At 46.2% G+C, this 22,888-nt stretch overlaps 1 long non-coding RNA gene across 3 annotated transcripts; it reads right to left on the reverse strand.

Annotated features, from left to right (window-relative positions):
* Positions 1-421: 421 nt before the first annotated feature.
* On the reverse strand, positions 422-22,644 carry LOC142284868 (uncharacterized). 3 transcript variants are annotated; one of them, XR_012746457.1, is made up of 4 exons: positions 22,393-22,644; positions 9,467-9,537; positions 2,732-2,857; positions 422-2,242 (listed from the first exon to the last, which is right to left on the reverse strand). It is a non-coding gene; the product is annotated as an uncharacterized LOC142284868 (long non-coding RNA). The 3 variants fall into 3 exon arrangements; XR_012746366.1 differs by having other exon boundaries at positions 9,443-9,537; XR_012746416.1 differs by lacking the exon at positions 9,467-9,537.
* Positions 22,645-22,888: the final 244 nt, after the last annotated feature.

Here is a 22,888-nt window from a genome sequence, read left to right on the forward strand (position 1 = left end):
GTGTAATGTCACCTGGCATCAAGCCCTGGGGTTGGTGAGGTCAGGTGTCTATCAGATACCCGACATCACCAACCCAGTCAGTAAGAAATAAAAAATAGACAACAAAAAAAGTTTTATTTGAAAAAACACTCCCCAAAACATTCCCTCTTTAACCAGTTTATTGAAAAGAACAATCAATTCCACGTCCGGCGTAATCCAATAAGGGGGGGGGGGAGGGGGGCACGGCGAGCCATACCATAGTCGCTGTCCCAGTCAATGAAGAACAGAATGTTCCCCATTGGCTGGGAGAGCAATGCAGTGACCTGAGCTAACATCAATAGGTCAGCCCAGGTCACTGCAGGGGATGCCGAGCGCTGCCATCAGGAGCATAGATGAGATCATTACCTTCTGTGATCATCTCCTGTACTGCTGACGTCAGCGCTGTCACTGGCTTCTATGCCCGCCGCGTTGTCAGAAGTATCGCGAGAGCCCGTGACGTCACCGCTAGTGACAGTCTCGGGCCGCTCGCGAGATGGGCATAGACAGCAGTGACAGCGGTGACGTCAGGAGGCAGGAGATCATCACAGCAGGTAATGATCTCACCTCCTGACAGCAGCGATCGTCATCCCCACGGCTCCCAGCACTGCAGGGTGTCAGTGTCTGCCTGCGCTGCCGCGTGACAAGCTGCTGACACTGCGGGCAGACACTGACACCCTGCAGTGGAGTGTCAGTGTCTGCCTGTGTCAGTGTCTGCCTGCGCTGCAGTGTGACAAGCTGCTGACACTGCGGGCAGACACAGACACTGCAGTGCAGGCAGCCGCGAGGCTGGAGCAGGACAAAGACTGCACGGGCACCTGGAGGTCGCACGGAAGTGCTTCTGTGCGGCGTCCAGGGAGTGTAACGTCTGTGTTTACTCTGCTCCGCTTCCTCTTCCTGGCATAATGACATCGCTTCCTGCAAAACCGCAGGCAGTGATGAGCATTACCGCAGGTAAATCGCGGCTATACCGGGGGTATACCGCACATCATTTGCTACCTGCGGTATACCCCCGGAATTTCACGATTACATTACAGTGAATGGAGTGAAATTCCGGGGGTATACAGCAGGTACCTGCGGAAAATAATGGACATGCTCATTTTCTCAAGAAATTTTCTCAAGAAAATTTTCTCAAGGAAATTTCTTGAGAAAAATCCGCACAGTGCGCACAGCTATTTTTTTTTCTCATAGGATTTGCTGGGAAATGTCTGCACAAAGATTGCAGACATTTCTCAAGAAATTTCCGCAGCAAATCCGCGGGTAAATCCGCGGGCAAAACGGCCTAGTGCGCACAGAGCCTAAGATGGTAGCATATGGACATCATGACCTCCATAATCACCTATTCTGAAGACTGGATACCTATTCTAATCTAATCACACACTCATATTTGTCTCATTTGTATCACAATCGGTCCTTGATTATTGATGTTATGCATGACCATTGCTACATGAAACCATCAAAACGTTTTGGTCTCTTTTGTCTCCGAGCATCATACCATTATTGAACACAAGACCCACTTGTTCAAACAACATAAACATTCATTGTTCATACAGTTTTTATCTTTTCTATTAATGTTGCAATATTAATCGATGAACTAAATCACACCAACCAGGACTTTGACCTTTTGACTTTGACAATAACCCACATCTGGATTAGCACAAGTTTCTTGTCCTGGTGTGTATTCAGACGACTCAGTACACATCAAATTCCCTTGAATATTACTACAAGATTCATTAGTCCTGTTCACAAACATTTTAGTAAATGTCCATGAATTATTGTGAATAAACCTTGCCAGCAATATAGGTTTAAAAGCATCCGCCGTATTTAAAGTTGATTTGAAACTTATTTGAATGTTGTCCGTGGTTACAGTTCCCAATTTAGTCAATCCTGTTTTTTTTTTCTTGGCACCCATGATCCTCCTTTGAATGCCAAGTATTGTAAGTTTGTATTAGTTCCGCTCATGTTTCCTTGCCACCAAGGAAGATTTACCCATCCGGAGAGTGGGTGCATATCCAGCAATTCGTATGTTGACTGCTGTTCAATGCCTCAAAAATCACTTGATGATGTATTAAGAATCGATTGGCCATTGGCTACTCCTGGTAGAAATTCTTCCATCCATCCATCCACAAAAGGGAGTACCAGGACCCATAGCCACTACATCTGACACTTCATTTTCTAGATTGACCAACAATTCTGCACCAAGGATTCCATAAACTGATTTTCACTTCTGTAATCAAGAGACACAAGTATTATTCCCGCAAATAACATTTTTCTTGAGGAACATACTCCCACTTCTCAACCCGAGATCTCATTACTAATAGGGTACGATCTTTCCCTACTGCAATGACCTCAGCCTCAGAAGGCGGTCCTTGAACATTTTGGATCCAGATTTTGGCACCTACATTCGTGATATTTGAGGACCCAAAGCCTTTGTCTCCTCTAAGGGTTAATTCAGTAGGAGCGCTTCCTTCCTGAGGCTGGGCTAAAGATACAGGTATCAGCAGCATCTGTGCCATTCGCTGATCCTTTTCAATAATCAAAGGTTCTTCACCCACATTGATCATTATTACTTTAATTTCACCTTGATAATCTGCATCAATTACTCCACCCACCACCACTGCTACTTTTAAGGCAAAACTAGATCTTGTAGCTATTTTCCCATAATGTCCTTTCGGAATATGACATCCCAAACTTGTGGGAATAACCCCCACCTTACCTGGTGCTATTAACACAACCTTAGAAGAATGAAGATCCAACCAGGCAGACTAAGGGGTAGATCTCTCTGGTACTACTGCTTTTTCTCCTTCAGTGGTTGTTTTGAGTATTGCAGCTGCTTTATCTGCTTTGGAATTAAACAGATGTTCAAGTGAGTCAATAGGTACATGTGCATCTACAGGAAATACAGTTGTTTTGGTATTCTGAATTAGTTCCTCAAGAATTTGCCATACCTCTTTGCCCCACACCTTTTTACCATAGATCAACCAATTATGTCTTTTCCACCCATCATCCAGGTGGCTAATCTATTTGCCACTGACCAGGAGTCCGTGAACAAATGACATTCATGTCCTTGCTCAAAACTTACAGCAAGGAAGACAGCATACAATTCAGCATACTGACTGCTCTCGCCCTCTCCCTCCATGGTAATGTGTTTTTCCAACTTTGGATAGTATGCTACATACACTTTTCCACTGTCTTTTTCCATTGACATACCTGGCAGATCCATTCGTGAACCAGGCGTGCCTCTGTTGATCTTCTGACAAGTCAGAATAGCTTTGTCCCCATTTGACTGGAGATTCTTCCATTTGTGCTGGTTGGAGAGGATTCACTCCTAAATCCTCTGATATTTCAGCTATTTTTTAATGTAAGGTGGCAACTCCACCTTCTCCTTTCTTTGCCCTATATGAAGTGTATCATTTCCATTTAATGATACTTTGTTCCTGGGCATGTCCGACCCTGTTGATTTTAGGTTTTGATAATACCCATTGCATTATGGGCATCTGAGGTCTTAATAGGACTACATGTCCTATTGTCATTGTTCAGTATCCAGTAGCGCCCAGTAACACGCTAGTACCTGTTGCTCGAATGAGGTATATTTTTCTCCTGCATTTGGCAATTTACGGTTCCAAAAGCCAAGGGGAACTCTCTTTGCCCGTTGCTTTTTCCACAATGATCAATTTGCATACAGGTGTTGCACGGAAACATGTAATTCAATATCCCCTTTCTTAATTGGCCACAAGTCTACAGTTGTTGAATGGCCTCTTTGGCCATTTCAAAAGCATTTTGTTGTTCCTCACCCCATTCAAATTCATACTTTTTCCGAGTCACTTTGTACAATGGAGCCATCATTTGCCCCAAATATAGGATATGCTGTCTCCAGAAGCCAAAAAGACCAATGTATGATTGGGTCTCTTGTTTTGACTTTGGAATAAGGAAATTAATTATTTTCTGTCTTGCCTTGGGTAAAATTTCCCTATGTCCCTTGTTCCATTGGATACCTCGGAACTTGACCGACTGAGCCGGTCCTTGGACCTTAGCATCATTAATCTCCCACCCTTTGGATCTCAGTGAGAGTAATTTGGTCAGCTGATCTTTTACAGACTACTCATCTTTTCCCTGTATCATTATATCATTGATATAATGAGAAAACTGCATTTATGCAGACAATGGGAACTCATCTAAGTGTTCAGCCACCATCCGGTAACAGATAGTTGGACTATGAATCCAACCCTGAGACAACCTAGTGAAAGTGTACTGCCTCCATAGCCATGTGAAGGCAAACTGATCTTGCGCCTTCTCCTCTATGGGTGTTGCAAAAAAGACATTAGCCAAGTCTATCACAGCATACCAGGTACCATCATGACTTTGAATATTTTCAACAATAGTGATAGTATCAGGAACAGCAGCGGTCAAGGGAGGAGTATGCTTATTCAACTCTCGGTAATCCACTGTCATTCTCTATGATACATCACTTTTTTTACTGGACAGATTGGGTTATTCCATGCAGTGGTTGTAGGACACATTACTCCTACTCCCACCAATTCTTTCATGGTTTCCCCAATTTCTTTATAACCCCCTGGGATCCTGTACTGTTTCATAGCCACCATTTTAGTAGCTGGGGGAACATGAAATGGTGGCATTTTTACTTTGCCCACCTTTATTGTATTACAATGTACAAGATCCTGTTTTTGGACCCCAAAGGAAAATTTTCCTTCCTTCAGATACAGGGTCATTCCCTTCAATATATCTATGGACCAAGATATATTCAGGGATAGGGACAACCAACGCACTGTATTTTCTGATGAGTAAATTCCCTATTTTTAAAGCAACCTGGGTTTGTACACCCATTGTCACTTTTCCTCCTAGCCCAGCAATTTTTTTTTTTTTCCAAAACGTTTTTTATTGATTTTTCAAATTTGTAAAAACATGACAAGTATCATTGCAAAAGAAGAACATTCGTCTGACAAAATGTGACATAGAGGTGGGTGATACCCCAATTTGGAGTTCCATGTTGCTGTTCGATTTAAGATAGTATACAGTAACATTAAACCAAAACATAGGTAATGAAATATAATATAACATATGCAATACAATTCGTTAAATCTCTGTGTCGTCCCTGAATGATTTCAATTTTGCTAGCGTGTCTTGGTATTCCCAACCGTCTCGTCTCCCCCTCCCGCCAGAGCCCCCTCCTAGGTGATTCTCAGTTTACCCAGGCTGTCCTGAATATCGCTCAGGATATACCACTCCGAGTGAACAAAAGGTGCCATCAGGTTAATTATTTCTCCCTGTGTGAATTGGCTTTCAATAAAATGTCTCCATCTCACAAAAAACTTGGCTGTCAACCCATCTTTATCCCTCTCCGCTTCTAGTTTTTCCCACTTCAGAAGGTTGTGTAGTTCGCCCACAACCTCCTTTATGGATGGGCCCTCCCTTTGAATCCAGTGTTTTAAGATGCAACGCTTAGCTATCATGGCTATGTCATGCATTATTGCGTATTTCCTCTTTTCCTGCGTGCTCGGTCCTCCTCCTACTCCTCCCTCAAAGGAGTGGAAAATCCACACCATTAAGTCTAGTTTGCTGAAAATTCCCCATGTTGACTGGGCAAATAGTCTGACTTGGTTCCAGAACCTAGCGATTGTCTCACATTCCCATAGCCCATGCAGCATATCCGTTTTCTCTTTTTGACACTTAGGACACCACCTATCCCTACCTGGTATGTTGAAACCTATAATGGCCCTATGTAGAATTCTGAATTGAGTGTCTCTCCATCTCTCATTGGTAATATGTTTCCGCACTTGTACCCATCCTCTCAGTATATCATCCACCACTTCTTCCCTTCCCAATTGTTTCCCCCACGCTTTTAAAGTCCGACTATCCTCCCGTGAGATAAGCACCCCCCTTAGCGATCGATAAATTTTAGAGACATTTATACTTGTTACATCACATTCCAGTAACTCATCAATCGAACTTCTGTTCAGCTCTCTTCCAACCACACCCAGGTCTCCTATTATTCCATGTTTCAATTGTTCATACTGGATGACATGTGAGCTATTAAGGTTGTACTTATCCAACACTTCCCGACCTGTCATCCACCTCCTGTCCTCCACATTCATAACATCTATCATTCTCCTGACTCCCCTCTCTTTCCATCTAGTAAATAGCTTGTTTTCTCGTCCCAGGGGAAAATTTGGGAATGCCCAGGGGTTCAAGTACTTGGACACTTTCCATGAGAGCCCCAGTTTTTTCCTTACCGACTTCCATGTTAGCATGGTGTCTCGGAATATAATTGAGTTCCTTATGTGCCCTTCAACCCTGGATAGTGGGGAGTGCAGAATGGACGTCAGATCCCACGGTGACGCATATTTAGTTTCCATCGCATGATCTGAGTGCCTACTCGTTCCTCTCACCCAATCGATTACATGCCTCATGATACATACAAGATTATACCCTTGGACATCTGGAAAGTTTAGACCTCCCTCCTCTGCTGACTTCATCAGCGTACGCAGCTTTATTCTGGGTTTCCTTCCCCTCCACAGAAATTCTGTATACGCGGAGTTGAGCTTATTCACATCCTTTAGTTTTAGCAATAGCGGGATTGTCTGGAAGGGATACAGCAGCCTAGGAAAGCTCATCATTTTTATCAGGTGGCATCTTGCCAGTAATGGAAGTGGCAGACCTTTCCATCCCTTTAATTGAACTATAATTTTCCTGATTAGCGGTCCATAATTCAAGTTATAGATTGTTTCCACCGATCTTCCTATATGCACTCCCAGGTATTTAATTGAAGATTGTGCTATAGGAATTCCACATAGACAGCCATCCCTTATTTGTCCCCCCATTGTCCCATGATGCCCCTTTAGGAACATGATCTCGCATTTTTTTTTGTTCAGAGAAACCGGAGAATGAGCCAAATTTTTCAATCAAGGCAAGAGTCTGTGGCAAATCCGCACCGGGGTCCCCCATATAAAGTATGATGTCATCAGCAAAAAGCGCTGTCTTTACTTCTGAACCCCTTATCTTGATTCCTTTAAAGCTATTTTGTCCCTGTAGTATTCTTGACAACGGCTCGATTGCCAGGTTGAATAAAAGAGGAGATAATGGGCAGCCCTGTCTTGTTCCCTTCATCAAAGGGAACACGTCTGATAGAAAGCCCGGAGTGTGTACCCTAGCTCCCGAGTTGGCATAAAGGTTTCTAATGTAAAGTCTCATCTTGCCTACAATCCCTATGGCCTCCATTACCCTGTCTAACCACCCCCAATTTACATTATCAAACGCTTTTTCTGCGTCAAGTGTAACTAGGGCAGGTCTAGCCCCTCCCTCAGTGAGACCCAGTCTAACCGCGTCTACCACTAGAATTGTCTTTCGGATATTGGTAACGGCATTTCTCCCCTTGATAAACCCCACCTGGTGATTCGTAATGATCCTAGGTAAGATCTCGGCCAGTCTATTAGCCATGATCTTGGACATAATTTTTAAATCCTGATTTATGAGCGATATAGGTCTATAACTAGAGGGATCATCCAGGTCCTTGGTTCCCTTGGGGAGTAATTTAATATATGCTATGTTGGAATTTTTGGGTATTTCCGCCCCTCCCAGGAAAGCATTAAAGACTGAGGTTAGATCCGGCGAGATCAGATCCTTCAGAGCCTTATAGAATTCACTATTGAAACCGTCAGGTCCCGGTGCCTTGTTGGTGTTAAGCTCCCCAATTGTTCTCGTCACCTCCTCTACTGTGATATCTGCGTTTAAGGCACTCAAATCTTCCTCCGTCAAGCTAGGCATTTGGGCTTGTCTTAGCCACTCTGCCTCATCAGTCATGTCGTTATTCCCTGACCCATATAGTTTTCTATAGTAATCTCCCAACAGTTTATTAATGTCCTTAGGATCCGTAGTCACCTCTCCCCCCTTTGTTTTCAGTTTAGAGATCACTGTCATCTTTCTGCTGCCCCTTGCCAGATTGGCCAACATCCTTCCCGCCTTGTTGCCAAACCTATGTAAGTCAACCTCCTTGTGCGACCAGAATAGTTGTTCCTTTTTTTTGGCCCATTCGTCAAATCCCTCTTTTGCCTCCAACCATCTGCCTTTTGTCATGGGAGATCTATTTGTCACATAATTTGTATATGCTACCCGTACTGCTTCACTATGGAAATTATAATTCTCATTGGTTTTCCGTTTGATCATGGCTGCGTACCCCACCAGACGGCCCCTTAGGACCGCTTTTGCCGTTTCCCAAAATATCACTGGGGACTCTCTATGTTCCTTATTGTCCTCTGCGAATTCTCCCCACCACTCCTGTAGCACCTTATGGAAATTATCTTGCCTGAGAAGGAACGATGGGAATCTCCATATGATATCTGTACCTCTCCTGAATTTCTCTCTAATGCCCAATCTCACCGGACTATGATCAGAGATCACCATATTCTCTATCACACAATCTTGCGTTCCACTCAGTAAGTCTTGCGAGATCCAGAACTGATCAATACGTGACCAGCTATCATGAGGGTGAGAGAAGTGTGTATACTCTCTGTCATGTGGGTGAGTTAGTCTCCAGATGTCTTTCAGTCCTACGTCTTCTAATGTTACATCCCTATTGTCTAAACTCCTGCCCACATTAGCTGTCCCCTCCTCGCCCCTCCTCCTATCTTCAGCTGAGTCTGGGACAGTGTTAAAATCGCCTCCCACTATAATGTTAGCCTCCCCATCTGCTAATATGGTGGCCTTTATGTCATCATGAAATGTGATTTGTTGTGAATTTGGGCCATAGACATTATAAATACTGAGTTTACCCGCTGGACTAACGATTGTTAAGTGCTGCCACCTTCCATGGTCGTCTGCCTCATGTGCCACTACCTCATGACTGAATTGTTTATTTATTAGAATCATAGTGCCCGCTTTTCTACCTTGTGCCGCTGCCCCGTAAACGGTGCCCACCCAATGTTTCTTCATGCGGAAAAAGTCCTCCCCCCCCAAGTGGGTTTCCTGTAATAAGGCAATGTCTGTCTTTAGTCTTTTCAGATGTCTCAATATCATTGCTCGTTTGTTAGGTGATCTCAGCCCTTTAACATTCCACGTAGTTATCTGTATCATGTTAACCTGTGTATTCTGCTTTTACTACTCCCTCCCCTATGGGCCCCTGCATCAAGGAAGACGAGATGTTCGACACTAGAATCACAGTTGGTACCACAAAATCGACACTCCCTTTCCCCACCTTGCAAATATAACAAATACAACAAAAAGCATGTAACTGTAAAACATATTTTCCCTTCCGAGAAATCCACGGCGCTTCCCGCCACGTTGGTGAGCTCCCCTATTCCTAGCCAAAATATGTAGCTCCCTAATCACCCCCCAAAAAATATATGTTCTATCCCCGGACTAACTTGAATAAGCCTTTGAAAATTATGCAAAAATTAGCACAGTATGTCAAAACCTCAGCAAGATTCTCCAGTCCTACTTATCTCTGACTCCAGGTAGCCATCAGTCCGCCCAGAACAGGCCCACTTCATTTGAATTTGGATGATGTTCCTGGACAAAGGAGAAAAAGAAAAAAATAAAAAAAAAGACCAAGGGGAGAGAAGATGGAGAAAGAAAGGAGAAGAACAAAAAAAAAAAAAAGAGGGGGGGAAGAGGACCCAGACTTTGGGATGTTTTCCTCTCTTTTCTCCCTTCCCCCTCCTCCTCTCACCTCCCCAACCCTCTCTCCGTAATGCATCCTCCTCAACGCCTCTCCCTGTTTGGGAAGAGAGAAAAAAAAAAAAAAAAACAGGCAAAAAAAGGAAAAACAATGAGCGAGTTCCAGTTCAGGTATCATGGTTTCTCTCCAAGGGTTGGTTCCTGTGTTCCAGGCGAGAATTATGCTGTCGACCCGGGCTTGGCCTCCTTTCCTCCCTGGTCTCGACTTGCTTTTGTCCCCCAAAACGTCCCACATCTCTTCCTGAGCTTGTGGGGGATCTTCTTCTATTATTCCCTTCTCCACTAGCTCCTTTTTCTTGCCTTTCTGACTAGTGATGAGCGAGTACTAAAAAGCTCGGGTGCTCGAAGCTCGGGCCGAGCCTCCCAAGATACTCGTGTACTCGGCCCGAGCAACGAGCCCAATGTTATCCTATGGGAGACCCGAGTATTTTTGTGAAATGACCTCCCGGCAGCATGGAGAAACCCTAAAAATGTCACAAAAGTCTCAGAAGAGTGCTCAAATGACATGGCAACAGCATGGGGAAGACCCCTTGAAGCATTTATCACTCAAAAGTCACAGCTGTGAACAATTTTGTCCGCGTTTTACGCCATTTTTACGGACTCACCAGAAAACCTTCCAAAATGACCCCAAAATGATTTTTCATGGCGGAAATGTTAAGGGCACATACCCAATAGTGAGATAGAGCTGGTGTATGTTACTTTTTGAGATCAATACATGAAAGATTTTACGTGAAAACATTGTGTGGCACTCCGATGTCCCTGAGAAGAGACGTACATGAAGGCCTCTTGAGTCTAATGTGCCCATTTTGAGGAAGTGAGTCTTTGTAGTATTTTCCTTTGCCAGGGCAGTCCTAAATTGTGAGGTTCACCAATGCCCCTGCATACAGACGTGCATGAGGGCCTCAAAACATTAAGTGTCCATTGTCAGGAAGTGGGTGTATTATAGTATAGCCCTTAGGCAGGGCAGCCAAAAATTGGGAGGCTCCACATTGTCCCTGGGTAGAGACGTGCATGATGGCCTTTAAACCTGAAGTGCCCATTGTAAGGAAGTGGGTCTATTTCAGTATAGCCCTTTGCCAGGGCAGCCAAAAATTGGGAGGCTCCACATTGTCCCTGGGTAGAGACGTGCATGAGGGCCTCAAAACATTAAGTGTCCATTTTAAGGAAGTGGGTGTATTTCAGTATAGCCCTTAGGCAGGGCAGCCAAAAATTGGGAGGCTCCACATTGTCCCTGGATAGAGACGTGCATGATGGCCTTTAAACCTGAAGTGCCCATTGTAAGGAAGTGGGTCTATTTCAGTATAGCCCTTTGCCAGGGCAGCCAAAAATTGGGAGGCTCCACATTGTCCCTGGGTAGAGACGTGCATGAGGGCCTCAAAACATTAAGTGTCCATTTTAAGGAAGTGGGTGTATTATAGTATAGCCCTTAGGCAGGGCAGCCAAAAATTGGGAGGCTCCACATTGTCCCTGGATAGAGACGTGCATGATGGCCTTTAAACCTGAAGTGCCCATTGTAAGGAAGTGGGTCTATTTCAGTATAGCCCTTTGCCAGGGCAGCCAAAAATTGGGAGGCTCCACATTGTCCCTGGGTAGAGACGTGCATGAGGGCCTCAAAACATTAAGTGTCCATTTTAAGGAAGTGGGTGTATTATAGTATAGCCCTTAGGCAGGGCAGCCAAAAATTGGGAGGCTCCACATTGTCCCTGGATAGAGACGTGCATGATGGCCTTTAAACCTGAAGTGCCCATTGTAAGGAAGTGGGTCTATTTCAGTATAGCCCTTTGCCAGGGCAGCCAAAAATTGGGAGGCTCCACATTGTCCCTGGGTAGAGACGTGCATGAGGGCCTCAAAACATTAAGTGTCCATTTTAAGGAAGTGGGTGTATTATAGTATAGCCCTTAGGCAGGGCAGCCAAAAATTGGGAGGCTCCACATTGTCCCTGGATAGAGACGTGCATGATGGCCTTTAAACCTGAAGTGCCCATTGTAAGGAAGTGGGTCTATTTCAGTATAGCCCTTTGCCAGGGCAGCCAAAAATTGGGAGGCTCCACATTGTCCCTGGGTAGAGACGTGCATGAGGGCCTCAAAACATTAAGTGTCCATTTTAAGGAAGTGGGTGTATTATAGTATAGCCCTTAGGCAGGGCAGCCAAAAATTGGGAGGCTACACGTTGTCCCTGGGTAGAGACGTGCATGAGGGCCTCAAAACATTGTTCCCATTGCAAAGGAGCGGGTCTCCTGTCGTTGTAATGTCCATTCTGCAAAGAATGGGCGAAAAAATTTACCACTGGGGGTATACCTGAAACAAAGACCTAACTATTGTAACGGTCATCATGATGGCGCATGAGGAGAAGGAGGAGCAGTCCAGCGATTATCCAAAGTCGAGAAGTGTACCCATGGGTGAGTGGAGGTACATGGCAAACTTTAAATTCCGCTCTCATTTGCTGGTGGTGTGGTGAAGTCTGGCCCAATCCAACCCTTGTTCATCTTTATCAGAGTCAGCCTGTCAGCATTTTCAGTTGACAGGCGGGTGCGTTTATCTGTAATGATTCCACCTGCGGCACTAAAAACACGCTCTGACAAAACGCTAGCAGCAGGGCAGGCCAGGACTTCCAAGGCGTAGAGAGCCAATTCATGCCACGTGTCCAGCTTGGATACCCAATAATTGTAAGGCACAGAGGAATGTCGGAGTACAGTTGTTCGATCTGCAAGGTACTCCTTCAGCATCTGGGCAAACTTAGGATTTCTTGTGGCACTACCCCGCACCTCAGGGGCTGTGGTACGTGAGGGGCTGAGAAAACTGTCCCACATCTTAAAGACTGTTCCCCTACCTCTGGCGGATTGGACTTGTGCCTCTCTCGGCTGTACGCCTCGGTTGTCCACTGATTCCTGACCTATGCCGCTAGCGTTTTGTGAGGGGAATGCTTTGCCTACTTCCGTGAGTATGGCCTTCCGAAACTGCTGCATTTTGGTTGACCTCTCATCCACGGGAATAAGAGACAAAAAGTTCTCCTTGTAGCGTGGGTCTAACAGTGTTACCAACCAGTAATGATTGTCGGCCAAGATGTTCTTAACGCGAGGGTCACGAGACAGGCAGCTTACCATAAAGTCAGCCATGTGCGCCAGACTCTTAACAGCCAGGACTTCAGTAGCCTGACCAACAAGATGACTGAACATGCTGTCCTCCTCCTCCTCCTCCTCCTCCTCCTCCTCCTCATCTACCCTGTCCTCTGGCCAGCCACGCTGAATCGAGGATATGACTGGTGTGCATGTCATATCCTCAATTTGGCCGGAGAGTTGCTCCATGTCTTCATCCTCCTCCTCGTCATAGTCCTCCACTGCACGTTGTGATGAGACGAGGCTGGGCTGTGTGTTATCACCCACACCCACTACTGTTTCTTGCTGCAACTCATCGCGCTCCGCCTGCAATGCATCATGTTTGTTTTTCAGCAGGGACCGTTTTAGAAGGCAGAGTAGCGGTATGGTGACGCTAATAATGGCGTCATCACCACTCACCATCTTGGTGGAGTCCTCAAAGTTTTGGAGGATGGTACATAGGTCTGACATCCATCTCCACTCCTCAGGTGTTATGTGTGGAGTTTGACCCATTTCCCGACGGCTTAGGTGATGCAGGTACTCAACAACTGCCCTCTTCTGCTCACATATCCTGACCAACATGTGCAGAGTTGAATTCCAACGCGTGGGGACATCACACACCAGTCTGTGAGCCGGAAGATGCAAACGGCGCTGAAAGCCGGCAAGGCCGGCTGAAGCAGTAGGTGACTTTCGAAAATGTGCAGACAGGCGGCGAACTTTTACCAGCAGATCAGACAGCTCTGGGTATGACTTTATAAACCGCTGAACCACGAGGTTGAGCACATGGGCCACGCATGGAACATGTGTCAGCTGGCCTCGCCTCAAAGCCGCCACCAGGTTCCGGCCATTGTCACAAACGACCTTTCCTGGCTTTAGGTTCAGAGGTGTGAGCCAGTGATCTGCCTGCTGTTTCAGAGCTGTCCACAGCTCTTCTGCATTGTGGGGTTTGTCACCTATGCAGATTAGCTTCAGCACAGCCTGTTGCCGCTTCGCCGAGGCAGTGCTGCAGTGCTTCCAGCTTGTGACTGGTGTGGAGGGCACAGTGGATGAGGATGCGCAGGAGGAGGAGGAGGCTGAAGAGCATGACATTCCGGAGCTGTAGAGTGTGGGTGAAACACTGACTGAGGTAGGGCCTGCAAACCTTGGTGTGGGAAGGACGTGTTCCGTCCCTCGCTCAGACTGGGTCCCAGCTTCCACAATATTAACCCAGTGTGCCGTCAACGAGATGTAGCGGCCTTGCCCACAAGCACTTGTCCACGTGTCTGTGGTTAGGTGGACTTTGGGTGAAACAGCGTTGTTCAGGGCACGTGTGATGTTTTGTGACACGTGGTTATGCAACGCGGGGACGGCACACCGGGAGAAATAGTGGCGGCTGGGGACCGAGTAACGTGGGACAGCTGCCGCCATCAGGTCACGGAATGCTTCTGTCTCCACCAGCCTAAAAGGCAACATTTCCAGCGCAAGCAGTCGCGAAATGTTAGCATTTAGAACTGTGGCATGTGGGGTGTTGGCAGTGTATTTGCGCCTGCGTTCAAAGGTTTGCTCAATGGATAACTGAACGCTGCGCTGGGACAAGGACGTGCTTGATGATGGTGTTCTTTCTGCGTAGGCAACTGCAGGTGCAGGAGTGGAGGAGGCTTGTTCGCAGGCAGCATGGACAGAGGATTGGCTCGCATGCACAACCAGCGAAGACGTAGCAGTGACATCAGCAAGCACTGCTCCTCGACTCTGTTGTACTTCCCACAAAGTCGGGTGCTTGGCTGACATGTGCCTGATCATGCTGGTGGTGGTCAGGCTGCTAGTTTTGGTACCCCTGCTGATGCTGGCACGGCAGGTGTTGCAAATGGCCTTTTTTGAATCATCTGGATCCAACTTAAAAAACTGCCAGACTCGTGAAGACCTAACATTTGTACAGGCACCTTGTGTCGTCGTGTTGTTACGGGGAACGGTTGCCTGACTTCTGCCTGGGGCCACCACCCTGCTTCTTACTGCCTGTTGTGATGCTACGCCTCCCTCCCCCTGTGCACTGCTGTCCTCGCTCTGCATATCCTCCTGCCAGGTTGGGTCAGTTACTGGATCATCCACCACGTCGTCTTCCTCTTCCGCACCCTGCTCCTCCTCCTGACTTGCTGACAATTGTGTCTCATCATCGTCCACCACTTGTTGAGACACGTTGCCAACTTCGTGAGAACGTGGCTGCTCAAATATTTGGCTATCTGTACAGACGATCTCCTCATGACCCACTTCAATATGAGCTGGCGAGAGGCCAGAATGTGTGAATGGAAACGTGAACAGCTCTTCCGAGTGTCCAAGTGTGGGATCATTAATGTCCGAGGAGGACGTGTACTCAGCCTGGTGGTAGGAAGGAGGATCAGGTTCAGAAATGTGCGGTGCAGTATCACGGCTACTGACACTTGACCGTGTGGAAGACAGAGTGTTTGTGGTGGTGCCAATCTGACTGGAAGCATTATCCGCTATCCAACTAACAACCTGTTGACACTGGTCTTGGTTCAAGAGCGGTGTACTGCTGCGGTCCCCAAGAATTTGGGACAGGACGTGCGAGCGACTAGATGTGGCCCTTTGTTGTGGCGAAATTAGAGCTTGCCCACGACCTCGGCCTCTGCCTGCACCACCATCACGTCCACTTCCTTGTTCCTTGCCAATGCCCTTGCGCATTTTGCAATGCTGTGCACTGCTGACGTGTATATTCACTACTTGTGCGTTATATAATAGTTTGGTAAACGCACACCAGTGCACCTGTACGCTGCCACCAACAGGCACACACGTGCGGTTTTAAAAACCAAGCACGGACGCAATAATAACCTAACACAGGTTTTAGGAGCAAAAATTAAGAACTCTGACACTATCAGCCACTGCTGACTGACGTGTATTATACACTACACTTGTGCGTTATATAATAGTTTGGTAAACGCACACCAGTGCACCTGTACGCTGCCACCAACAGGCACACACGTGCGGTTTTAAAAACCAAGCACGGACGCAATAATAACCTAACACAGGTTTTAGGAGCAAAAATTAAGAACTCTGACACTATCAGCCACTGCTGACTGACGTGTATTATACACTACACTTGTGCGTTATATAATAGTTTGGTAAACGCACACCAGTGCACCTGTACGCTGCCACCAACAGGCACACACGTGCGGTTTTAAAAACCAAGCACGGACGCAATAATAACCTAACACAGGTTTTAGGAGCAAAAATTAAGAACTCTGACACTATCAGCCACTGCTGACTGACGTGTATTATACACTACACTTGTGCGTTATATAATAGTTTGGTAAACGCACACCAGTGCACCTGTACGCTGCCACCAACAGGCACACACGTGCGGTTTTAAAAACCAAGCACGGACGCAATAATAACCTAACACAGGTTTTAGGAGCAAAAATTAAGAACTCTGACACTATCAGCCACTGCTGACTGACGTGTATTATACACTACACTTGTGCGTTATATAATAGTTTGGTAAACGCACACCAGTGCACCTGTACGCTGCCACCAACAGGCACACACGTGCGGTTTTAAAAACCAAGCACGGACGCAATAATAACCTAACACAGGTTTTAGGAGCAAAAATTAAGAACTCTGACACTATCAGCCACTGCTGACTGACGTGTATTATACACTACACTTGTGCGTTATATAATAGTTTGGTAAACGCACACCAGTGCACCTGTACGCTGCCACCAACAGGCACACACGTGCGGTTTTAAAAACCAAGCACGGACGCAATAATAACCTAACACAGGTTTTAGGAGCAAAAATTAAGAACTCTGACACTATCAGCCACTGCTGACTGACGTGTATTATACACTACACTTGTGCGTTATATAATAGTTTGGTAAACGCACACCAGTGCACCTGTACGCTGCCACCAACAGGCACACACGTGCGGTTTTAAAAACCAAGCACGGACGCAATAATAACCTAACACAGGTTTTAGGAGCAAAAATTAAGAACTCTGACACTATCAGCCACTGCTGACTGACGTGTATTATACACTACACTTGTGCGTTATATAATAGTTTGGTAAACGCACACCAGTGCACCTGTACGCTGCCACCAACAGGCACACACGTGCGGTTTTAAAAACCAAGCACGGACGCAATAATAACCTACTAACAGGTTTTTTTGGGGAGCGACAATTACAGTACAGACAAGTCAGACACTATCTGGACTGTTTTACACTGTGTACACCAGCCCCAGATATGAAGGCTGGTATACGGTCACCACTACCCTGCCTGCCTGCCTGCCTGTATACTGCTACAATAGTCCTGACAAGGACTCTTTTGGTCACTAGCCTGTATTCAGACCTGGCTATACCCTGCCTGTATATAGCAACAATAGTCCTGAGAAGGACTCTGCTACTGTACTCCGACCTGGCTATACCCTGCCTGCCTGTATACAACTAGAATAGTCCTGAGAAGGACTTTTGGTCACACTGTTTGCAGCCCTGCAACTGAAAAAGCTATAAAGGGCCGCAAAGCTTTCCCTGAATCAGCGACACTCTCCCTACACTCACTGTCAGAATAGCTGTGAGCAGAGCACAGCGCGCCGGCCGATATAAAGGCTCGGTGACGCTGTGCAGGCCGGCCAATCACTGCAATTCCACAACTAACAGGGCTGTGGCATTGCAGTGGTCTGCCAGCCAATCCCTGCATGAGGGCTGGCTCTCAAAAGAGCGCCAACATGCAGAAATGAAGACCACGAGTAAAGCACGAGTATCGCGAGATTACTCGGTCCCCGCCGAGCAGCCCGAGTACAGTGATACTCGTGCGAGTACCGAGTAGTGACAAGCATGCTCGCTCATCACTATTTCTGACCTAGTCTTGTCGAGCTCTGCCATGAGAATGTTTTCTGCTTCTTTGTAGTCCTTGTAGTATACAAACGAGCCATTGGGGTTTCTAACTTTCAGTGTAGCAGGGTATAATAGCTGGCACTTTACTTTTTTGTTGTACAGAAATGAGCAAATTTTGGTAAATTCTTTTCTCCTTCTGGATACTTCTGCTGAATAATCCCCAAAAATTAGCAGTCTGTTGCCTTGATATTGTAGTGGACGCTTTCGTTCTCTAAAGGCCCTCAATATTTCCTCCTTATGCTTATAATCAAGGTATTTGACAATCACCTGCCTGGCTCTTATCGGGGTATTCTTGTTTGAGTTTTGGCCCTCTCCCTTATTCGCCTCCTGGTGTCTCAGTGGACCCACTCTGTGGGCTCTTTCAACTCTGAATTTCGCCTTTATGCCCAGGGCCTGCGGTAGCTCCAACTCGCATATATTATCCAACTGTCCAATCGATACAGACTCTGGCAACCCGACTATACGTAGGTTGTTTCGTCTCGATCTGTTTTCCAAATCGTCTGCTTTATCCTTCAAGTATTCATTAGATTTTGCTAGAGCTGCTATTTGTGCCTGCATAGCCAGTATTGTCTCCTCGGAGTCAGATATTCTCTGCTCTGATTCTGCCAGTCTAGAGGCATGGGCATTTATCTGTTTTTGCATATTAGCTAATGATGTTTGTATGGCTGCCTCAATAGCCACTTTAACCTCTTTTGACAAGTGTGATGTCACTTCTTCAGCCAGTTTTTTATAGTCCACATTAAGCTTTTGTGTGTACTTGTCTTGGCCTGCAGGTGGTGCTGTTTTCTTAGTTCTCTTTGTCTGGACTGGGCCACCACCTCCATCCCCCAATAGCTTGCAGGCTTGTGATGTTGGTGTAGTAGGCTGCTTTTTGTTTCCTTTGGAAGGGGTACTATGAATTCTTGCATTTGACTTCCTGTGAGTCTGAGTGGGATTAATCTCCCTGTGCTGTTTGTCAGTTTCATCCTCCAACACTGCTGTGTCTCTGAGCTGCCCTGCTTTGTCTGCATCTTCTCTCCCCTCTGCCTCCATATCTCCTTCATCCTCCCATTGCGATCCACCGTCATCAGTCCCCTGCATCCACCTCTCTCCTGCTGTGTCCTCCTGTGACTCCTCGCTCATATCTTCCTTATCTCCTGTCTCCTCGCTCATATCTCCCTTATCTCTCCCCTTCCAGCTCTGTGTTTGCTTTTCTGTGTCTCTCACCATGCGTTCAGGCTCCTCCCCCATCAGGCTCGGCGCCATTATCTTATCTTCTCCTCTGTCCATATCAAAGCTTCTCCAGGCTGATTCACCGCTCCCAGCACTTCTCAGGAGGTACCTTTCCATAGCTGTCTGCTTTAGGTAACCTCCTGTGCTGCTCTCTGTTTGGTGGCTCGTCCGGGGGGTCTGTTTTTAGTCGGTTTCTGTGAGGGGTGGCAGGAGATTCTCCTCTAAGCTTCCACCTCAGCCAGGACAGGAACAGGAAGTCCAGCCCAGCAATTTTAACCTTGGGGCTTTTATACTTCTGTGCATTTCCATAAATCAAAGTAGCCTCCGCCCCTATATCAATTAAAGTGGGGACTCTTTGAACATCCCCCCTTTCCAATGAATTTGCAAATTTACATAGGGACGTTCATCACTTTTTATCCAAATAGGGGCTTGGCTGGCTACCTATGCATCACTATCTGATGCAGACTATAGCTCGTGAGTAGGGGCAGATTCTGCCACACTCTTCCCCACTTGCTCTGTACCCAAGCGCTTCAAGATATCATCTATCTCATTTTGGGAAAAATCTTCCACAGTCATTCGACTGCGAATATGAGGTTTTACATCCTCTACCTAGATGGGCTGTCCATCCTCATCATATTGAGGATTTCCCCCACCGTCCCGTGCTTGGACTCGTGTTGTTTCATATTCTGCTCTTTCAGATCTCTTTTTAATGGATTTCACAGTAATCCTCCCGGGTGGATCAATAATAGGATCTGGGAAAGCTTCCCAGTCCTCATCAGAGAAGGTGGTATTCCACACATCCCCATCCCAATGATCCAGATCCCAGGCTACAGAGGCTGATGCAATACTTTTATGCACCTTTTCTTTGTTAACTCTACCTCTTCATTTTTTATTCTTGTTTTGAGCTACCTTTACTGCAGCTTTTTCTGCAACATTCTGATAATGTTCCAGCTTGTCACAGAGTAAGCGAGTATTACATTCTAACACCACTTTTTGTTCTCCGATCTCAACTACTTTTTGTTCCATTTGTGAACTCTTTCTTTGTATATTAGTATTCCGCTCATGCATAACTCGGTAGGCACTGAGTAAAATCAACATACATCGTTGTAAAGACACTACATCACCCGCCTTGCGGGGACCCGAATGAGTACAGAAACAACATCATGGGGTTCTGAGGCTGACGCCCAATTGTGTCTCCTCAATGAAACTGCATCACCTGCCTTTGCAGGGAAACTCTCGAGTAATTTAACAACATTGAGAGGCTAATTGCGTCTCCCCAATAAAACTGCATCACCTGCCTTTGCAGGGACCCCCCATGAGTACAGAAACAACATCATGGGGGGTTCCATCACCTGCCTTTTGCAGGGACCTCCATGAGTACAGAAACAACATCATGGGAGGTTCCATCACCTGCCTTTGCAGGGACCCCCATGAGTACAGAAACAACATCATGGGGTTCTGATGCTGACGCCCAATTGCATCTCCCCAATGAAACTGCATCACCTGCTTTTGCAGGGACCCCCATGAGTACAGAAACAACATCATGGGGGGTTCCATCACCTGCCTTTGCAGGGACCCCCATAAGTACAGAAACAACATCATGGGGGGTTCCATCACCTGCCTTTTGCAGGGACCTCCATGAGTACATAAACAACATCATGGGGTTCTGATGCTGACGCCCAATTGCATCTCCCCAATGAAACTGCATCACCTGCCTTTGCAGGGACCCCCATGAGTACAGAAACAACATCATGGGGGGTTCCATCACCTGCCTTTTGCAGGGACCTCCATGAGTACAGAAACAACATCATGGGAGGTTCCATCACCTGCCTTTTGCAGGGACCTCCATGAGTACAGAAACAACATCATGGGAGGTTCCATCACCTGCCTTTGCAGGGACCCCCATGAGTACAGAAACAACATCATGGGGTTCTGATGCTGACGCCCAATTGCATCTCCCCAATGAAACTGCATCACCTGCTTTTGCAGGGACCCCCATGAGTACAGAAACAACATCATGGGGGGTTCCATCACCTGCCTTTGCAGGGACCCCCATAAGTACAGAAACAACATCATGGGGGGTTCCATCACCTGCCTTTTGCAGGGACCTCCATGAGTACATAAACAACATCATGGGGTTCTGATGCTGACGCCCAATTGCATCTCCCCAATGAAACTGCATCACCTGCCTTTGCAGGGACCCCCATGAGTACAGAAACAACATCATGGGGGGTTCCATCACCTGCCTTTTGCAGGGACCTCCATGAGTACAGAAACAACATCATGGGAGGTTCCATCACCTGCCTTTGCAGGGACCCCCATGAGTACAGAAACAACATCATGGGGTTCTGATGCTGACGCCCAATTGCATCTCCCCAATGAAACTGCATCACCTGCCTTTGCAGGGACCCCCATGAGTACAGAAACAACATCATGGGGGGTTCCATCACCTGCCTTTTGCAGGGACCTCCTTGAGTACAGAAACAACATCATGGGAGGTTCCATCACCTGCTTTTGCAGGGACCCCCATGAGTACAGAAACAACATCATGGGGGGTTCCATCACCTGCCTTTGCAGGGACCCCCATGAGTACAGAAACAACATCATGGGGTTCTGATGCTGACGCCCAATTGCATCTCCCCAATGAAACTGCATCACCTGCCTTTGCAGGGACCCCCATGAGTACAGAAACAACATCATGGGGGGTTCCATCACCTGCCTTTTTCAGGGACCTCCTTGAGTACAGAAACAACATCATGGGAGGTTCCATCACCTGCTTTTGCAGGGACCCCCATGAGTACAGAAACAACATCATGGGGGGTTCCATCACCTGCCTTTTGCAGGGACCCCCATGAGTACAGAAACAACATCATGGGGGGTTCTGAACCTTTGAGCTTATTCTCCCAGGGTTCTGCCAATCCACAACAACGCATCTCCTGTGCCAGAACAATTATTCCAGCCAGGGATCTCCACACAATCGTCCTCCTTCTTTTTCCCTTTCTTAAACATTTTTCCTGGCTTTGTGCCAACAAATTATTCTCTTGCTTGAAAATAAATTAGGAAAGGAGGATTATTTCTTATAAAAAATTTTCTTGAAAATTTTATACTTCTGGAATTATAAAGATCTGGATTGGTGCCAAAAGGAAACAACCTACAAAATCAATCTATTCCATGGATTATATTACATAACGTTCACCTTCTTCTAATATACCACTCAAATGCACCCTTCCAGATATTCACTATCCTGCCGACTACGCCAATTTATGTCTTACCACGTCAAAGTAACAGGGCAGATACGCCCTTACTTACGTAGCGCTCACTAATATACAAATTAGGCACACTGAATACAGTTTTATGGCAAAACAATAATGTAACAATTTATTAAGATAGCATCAGGATAATGTTCAATTATGGAATGACAGAAACAATATTACCCTGTTCTATTGATTCAATTAATTTAAATCATAGTATATAGAGAAATAAAGCATCAATACATTACCAAGTATTGTAGTATCCCTTCCCCACCGGAAGGACCACGGTCAGCGAGAAGGAAATACTCTGGTATCACCATCACAGAAGAAGTGTGTCCACTAACTCTGGAACGTCTCTCCCTTGCTGAACAGGGTCCCCTTTTTTATACACAGCTCTCGCATCCTCCTCCATCACTGCTGCGTAGTTTTAGTAAAATCATCAGTAACTTTAACAAAGTTAAAGTTTTACTTAAGTTTTATGATTAACCACCACACAGTGCTTCAAGGTTGTCTCGTACTAACATAACCCAAAGATTGTTGGTAAGGTTTGTTTGCTATTGTCTAACATCTACTTAAGTTTTATGATTAACCACCACACAATGCTTTAAGGTTTACTCTTACTAACATAACCCAAAGTTTGCTTGTAAGGTTTGTTTGCTATTGTCTAACATCTCAAAGTTCACTGGTATGTTGTTTTCACCAAGTTAACTCCTCATATTCAGGCATAACGCTCTAAGATGGTAG

This window comes from Anomaloglossus baeobatrachus, chromosome 1, assembly GCF_048569485.1.
Source record: "Anomaloglossus baeobatrachus isolate aAnoBae1 chromosome 1, aAnoBae1.hap1, whole genome shotgun sequence".
In the NCBI taxonomy this organism is placed as follows: Eukaryota; Metazoa; Chordata; class Amphibia; order Anura; family Aromobatidae; genus Anomaloglossus; species Anomaloglossus baeobatrachus.